The sequence below is a fragment of the Abrus precatorius genome, unplaced genomic scaffold (genome assembly GCF_003935025.1).
Source record: "Abrus precatorius isolate BTA unplaced genomic scaffold, Abrus_2018 Scaffold8, whole genome shotgun sequence".
Taxonomy (NCBI): domain Eukaryota; kingdom Viridiplantae; phylum Streptophyta; class Magnoliopsida; order Fabales; family Fabaceae; genus Abrus; species Abrus precatorius.
In genome coordinates, this window is record NW_020874428.1 from 8,925,570 (window position 1) to 8,932,408 (window position 6,839).

Here is a 6,839-nt window from a genome sequence, read left to right on the forward strand (position 1 = left end):
CAAATTTCGGGCTGTAATTGAAGTTTTGTCAACCAATGCCCCTCAACTTGCGACGTCTATCATGCTTCGGTCCATAGGGAGCAGTCCTTCATAGAAGTACTGTATGAGCAATTGATCACTAATTTGGTGATGAGGGTAGCTAGCACACAACCTCTTGAATCTTTCCCAATATTCATAGAAGGTCTCTCTTTCAAGTTGCCTTATCCCACATATTTCCTTTCTTATGGACGCAGCTCTTGATGCTGGAAAACATTTCTCCAGTAAAAGTCTCTTCAAGTTGTCCCAACTAGCAATAGATCCTAGAGGGAGATAGTAGAGCCAATCCTTGGCTGCATCCACCAGAGAGAACGGAAAAGCCTTTAACTTGACATGCTCCTCAGGCACACCTTGTGGCCTCATAGTTGAACAAACAATATGGAACTCCTTGAGGTGCTTGTGCAGATCTTCACCTGCAAGGCCATGAAATCTTAGCAACAAGTGTATTAGTCCAGTTTTTAGAACAAAAGAAGCATCAATATCAGGATACTGTATGCATAAAGTTTGATATGTTACATCCGGTGCAGCTAGTTCCTTTAATGTTCTTTCATTGTCAGCCATGTTTTCAATTTCAAATTCTAATGAATGGGGTGATGAATAGATAGATGAAGGAGATGAAAACTCTTCAAAATGTTCAGAACTATTCCTATGTGTTCTAATGCTACTATGAAATGTCCTATCAATCTTTGGGTCAAGTGGATACAAGTCCCCAGGATTCGATCTGGTCATGCACTAGAAACTAATTATAAGGAATGAAAAGAAGTAAGCTAGATGAAACAGCAAAAAATTCAAAAAAATCATATGAAAATTATGCAGAAAACTAATGTCTATGTGCAGTAAAATGAAGCAAAGAGGTTAAGCAACAAAAACAGAAAAGGAATTGCAATTAATTGCAAGAAAACGCAACATAAGCTAACAAATGTTGCAGAATTATGCAGCAAAAACAGAGTAATAATGCAGAAAAATAGAAAATAGAACACTAAAACAGAGCAACTAACAGGTTCAATGCAAAATTAACACCAAAGTTCCCCGGCAACGGCGCCAATTTGATGGAACAAATTTTCGCTACTCGTTATGCACAAAGATTGTCGTTAATCCTCATCAAATATGCAAGATATAAATGCAATACTAGGGTGTTGTCCTAGGTTATCTCCAAGGAACTTTTGGTTGGGAACATACATCGAACAAGTGTAAACATATATTTTAAAGCAAGTAAATTGGGGGGAGGTTTGTCAATTTCCAAATTTTAATCAAGAGCAGAATGTAAACTAATGAAATCCAATCAATTAAAAAGAGTAATCCCTAGTCAATCAATGAGTTCTATCCCTATTCTTTCAAATAATTCAATAATCCTCTATTTTCCCTTTGAATTAAGTTAATCTAACAAGCAAAAATTAACTTTAGCATCCCAATTAAAATTAAGCATCTTAATTGGCTCTAACCTCTATCCCTAAGATTAAGCAATCTCAAAGATTAATCAAAATTAAGCAATCTTAGATTAGAATTTCGTTTGGGTAATTTAGGGTTCATTACGCAATGTTCCCCTCATGCAAATTTCATTTCATTCAGAGATTGGAGTTAATAAATCCAAGGAAAGAAAGATTAATATTGCCATTAAACCCAAGAATTCAAGAACCAAATGAATTGACTAGGAATTAAAAGAGAATTTAGCCCTCCATATGGATGGGCTTCACAAATGAAAGAAGGAAATGTAGAAACATAAACAACATTAATGTAAAATCAAGGAAAATCAAAAGGGAAATTAGAAATTAAAACCTATAATGGATCCCTGGCTGTCACCCAAGAATCCTAAGCTCTGCAAAATGCTCCAAAAGTGGCAAAAGAATCTAAGGAAAATGAATCATCCCATACCCTAATTTCTAAAAGTCTATATATACTAAGTCTGACATGGCCCCATAGTGATCACTCTGTAAACAAGAGTGTTTACGCGCAGTAACTTTAGCTTTTTCCCTTTCTGGAGTGATTACTCTCATTTCTGAGAGTAAACACACGCAGGGCACTTCCTTCTGGGCGTCTCTGGAGTGATTACTCCCATTTCTGAGAGTGTTTACGCGCAGGACACTTGGGGTTTGGGGCTTCTGGAGTGATCACTCTGATATCTGAAAGTGGTTACTCTGACCTATCCCTTGAAACCAGCTCCCTGGAGTGATTACTCTGGTATCTGATAGTAGTTACTCTCAGTTCATATTTTTTCAAAGAGCCAAAAATTCATGAAATTTGTCTAGAATTTCTTGCACAATTATTCAAATGATCAAAATTGTAAAATATATTCACAAAAATTAATGGAAATAAGACAAAAATTAAGAAAGCTATTGTTTTCTACCTAAATAAGATTTTAATGTTATTTACAACCTCTAAGTCTATTTTTTTCTATTAAAACTTTATAAAAACCAAACAAAATATCTATAAAGTTTGGATTCATCATGAGTACAACATGCAGTTGTTGAGGCAGGCTGGATATTTGCTTGGTGAGAGCCTCAATTTGCTAAGTCAAGATTTTATTTTGAGCTAATAATGCATATGTAGTATTCAGCTCTAAAACTCCTTTTATTTGAACTGGCTGCCTATGATCTTGAGGTTGATAGTCGGTGGAGGCGAGAGCCTCAATGATTCTTGTGGCTTATTCAACATCAATTGACATCATTATACCTTCAGCTACAGCATCTAGGATCATTTTAGTGTCTTGCCTTAAACCTTTGCAAAATATATTGAGTTGGGCAATATCATCAAACCCATGATTAGGGCATTTCCTCAACAAGGATTTAAAATGCTCCTAAGCTTCACAAAAAGATTCATCAGCCCCATGTCGAAACACTAAAATGTCAGATTTGACAGTGATAAACTGGGATGGTAGAAAGAATCTATTCAGGAATTTTTCCTCTGCATCAATCCAGCTAGTGAGGCTTTGGTTTGGGTGTGATTGCAACCATGCCTTTGCTTTTCCCACCAAAGAAAAAGGGAAAAATCTCAAGTATACAACTTCTTCACTTCCTTGAGGGATGTCTATTATGCCACACAACTCATAAAGTGTACAAAGGTGAGTGTGCGGGTCTTCATGTTCAAGTAGTGAAAATGGATTGGCACCCACAAGACTAAGGAATGTTGGCTTCATCTCCATTAACCTAGTGATGGGAACCACTATGCTAGAGAAGTGCCTTGGTCCATACTAGACTGCATTGTCACCAAGGGTTCTCCTTAGCGGATCAACTCCTTATTCTTCCATCTTTGACTGGTTGAAAAGTGGTTGATCAGATTGAGATTCAAGTTGAGGTTGAGAAGGTCCCTCTTACTCTTTCCTTGTTGCCTTCTTTTCCTTGCTGCATGTCTCTTTTTACTAATTGATCTCTCTATTTTTGAATAAAAAACAAAGGGTTCAACCGAGTTATGACCTCGCATACAAGAACAAATACTTCACAAGGAAATAAGCACAAGGATAATTAAGTAAACAAACAATATCCATACAAAAAGTAATTGAATAAATTTTTAATAAGGATAAAACTAAAATTACTAAGTATCTAGCACAGTCCCCGGCAACAGCGCCAGAAAGTTGTTAAAAGATTTACGCAACTGTACCAAGTTTCGATGTAGTATAAAAGATTATCATATCCATAAGGAATGGCGATACATAAGTAATTTTAGTTATCCCAACTAAAAATAATAATCCTAACTATTCACAAATTTACAAGTACCATTCATGTGCTTTTGATCAATTGGTTTCATAAAAATTTAGCAAGATAGCAAAATATAAATTTACTATAATGATGAAAAGCAGGGATTGGATTTCATCTATCACTAACTTCGTATTTTAGTCATAATATAAGTGCATAATTATCATGGTCTTATGATGCACTCCCTATTATATTCACTCGTTGGATTCCTCTCACCCAAGATTCTAAGATATATTTAGTGAATAATAATCCCTTACCGAAACAATAAATAATTCAACATTACTAACAAGAGTTATATAGCATACAACAGATTAAACACTAATCCTAGAGTTCCAACCTATCGCGTGTATTTACCTTAACGGAGTTCCAAGGTAGTTTCCCAACTCATCCCAAATTCTCGAATCATGAATCATTCCTTGTAATGTAGAAGCAAGCATTAATATCAAAATAAACACACCCAACACATGGTAAATAAACAACTATATTAATGAACTAAAATACTCAGAAAGTTAAGATTACATCCAATCCCCTATGAAGTTTTAGCCACTCATAATGTACCAAACAACAAGAAAATACATTGAAAGAGAACAAAAATTAGTTCTCCAATGGTGTAGTTACTTTTCCACGCTTTTCTTCTTGCCCTAGGTTCTCCACAATTCTTCCAAATCATGGATGATCCTTTTTTATTGTGCTTGGGCTCTTTTAATTTGGGGCATTTAATGAATTCTCGCTTAAGCCAGGATTTTCTCACTCAAGCAAGAACTACATAGAAGCGCCCTCCAGTTTTAGTTAATGTCACCCAGGAGAGATCTTTGGTCGCTCAGGTGAGACTCTTGCTTAAGCGACAGTTATCTCGCTTGAGCAAGAATGCAGCAAAATGCAGGTCCTGTAGCTCGACGTCCTTGCTCAGATGCCCCACACCTCGCTCAAGCGACCCAGAGTTCACCCAGGTGAGATTTGCTGGTAATAAGGACTTTGCTTCTCCCTCTTTCCATCTTCATTTCACCAAGCCTTGCCCTTGATTATTTAGCACAATAATAAAAGATCAAATACCTTCATATAGTCATAAATTTAAGAAAAAAAGTTACTGAATTTAAGTGGCTAAACTTCAATTGGCATGGGATATGAATACATTGAATTAAAAGGGATTCAAGCATAAACAAATTAGAAAGGAATCGAATAAGTCTCTGTATCTGTATCTGTAAGACATTTCTTTCGCCCTCACTGCATTAGCCTCACTTTCTTTCTGAAATTAGTCATTTAAAAATAACCAAATCAATTACCAACTATAAATCAAGTGATAATTGAAGTAAATAAAAGACAAATTACCTTAAAATCTTCTATGCGGCTTTGGTTGACAAAGTCTTTCCAATGATTAGTCACTGTTATGAATCTCTTATACTTCTCTGGAGGATAGGGGAGACAATTTTCATCCTTGTCCAAGATATGTTTCCTTATCCATGTGCAGAATGCATGAAGATTCCGTCTTGCTAATGTAAGAACAATATCTTTATGGATAGGTTCCACTTAACAGTTTGCTACATTGGAAACAAAATACATATCAGATACCACCATCATTTTATACCAATATACAATTGATGAATCCATATTTTACTAGTATTTTACAATAGTTTTTAGTGCAATTAATAAAGAAAACATGCTAGAAATAGTAGAAAACCCTTAAAAAAATAATAAAATGTTGCATGTCACTTTTAAACATAGTTATTTTAAAATTCATTGATTTTCTATGTAAAAAGTGACATTTCAAGTATGCTTTTGTAGGGAATTCTGAGCTAAGTTCATGCGGATTGGATGATCAAAGGAAAAATAGAAGAAAAGTAGCAAAAATTGGAGGAAAGAAATTGATAATTGAAGAACAGCCTCTGAGTGATCACTTTCGTGAGTGATCACTTTCGCTGGTGAAAGTGATCACTCTAGAACCATAAAATGAAGAAGAGCTTCTGCGTAATCACTTTTGCTGGCAAAAGTGATCGTTCCAGAGAGGTTGCAATGAGAAGAGCTTCTGCGTAATCACTTTTTTTGGAAAAAGTGAGCGTTCCTGAGAGTCCTCCAAGAAGAGTTGTTGCGCGTGTTCACTATTATCCACAAAAGTGAACACGCGCAAGAAGGTAGCCTCTGTGTGTTCACTATTTCTAGCAGAAGTGAACACGCGCATGACATTAGTAAGGGAAGCTTCTGCGTGGCTACTATTTTCAACAAAAGTGAACACTTTGAAGTGCGCGTGGCTACTATCACCAGCAAAAGTGAACACGCGCAAGTGGAAAGCAAGAATTAGCCTCTGCGTGATTACTATTGCTGGAAAAAGTGATCACGCCAGCAAAGCAGGAATTCTATAAAAGACAGTTAGCTCAAGAATTTAGAAGTTTTTTTTTTTCATTTTTCATTTCCCATTTGTTTTTGTTGTTTAGAGAGTCAGAGAGGGAGATTGAGGACGAACACCAAGCTTCATTTCTTGAGGGAACAGATTGGAGATTGGCTTGAAGATGTTTCTTCTTTGTTCATTTGCGTGGTAAAAACAAGAATAAATCAATTCTGGTCTTTGATCCTGACATAGACATAACCTTGAGAAGATTGAGAAAAGAGTCTAGAGCAGAAAAAGTCATAGGAAGTGATAGTGAATTAGAAGCTGTCCATTCCCCAGAATTTCAGAGTAATCCTAGAGTGAAAAGAACACCTACACCTTTGAGACAACCAAATCCAGCAATAGAGATGGCAGAGCAAAATAGAATTAGAACATTAGGGGACTATGCTATTCCTAACATGCAAGGTTTTAACTCTTCTATAATTAGGCCAACTATTCAAGCCAACCATTTTGAGATTAAACCTGCCCTACTACACTTAGTCCAACAGGATCAGTTTTCTGGTGGAAATTCTGATGATCCTAACCTACATATTTCAAATTTTCTACAGCTATGTGACACCATAAGAATGAATGGAGTTAGTGAAGAAGTTATCAGATTGAAACTATTTCCTTTTTCCTTGAGAGATAGAGCAAAATGCTGGTTACAAGCTCAACCCTAAGGAAGCATTACAACCTGGACAGAACTTGTGAATAAATTTCTAACCAAGTACTTTCCTCCATCCAAAGCTGCT

The 6,839-nt window shown here is 36.0% G+C and overlaps 1 non-coding gene across 1 annotated transcript; it reads left to right on the forward strand.

Moving 5' to 3' along the window:
- The first annotated feature begins 2,786 nt into the window (after positions 1-2,786).
- LOC113848606 lies at positions 2,787-2,893 on the forward strand. Its single transcript, XR_003501870.1, has one exon. It is a non-coding gene; the product is annotated as a small nucleolar RNA R71 (small nucleolar RNA).
- The last annotated feature ends 3,946 nt before the right edge of the window (positions 2,894-6,839 follow it).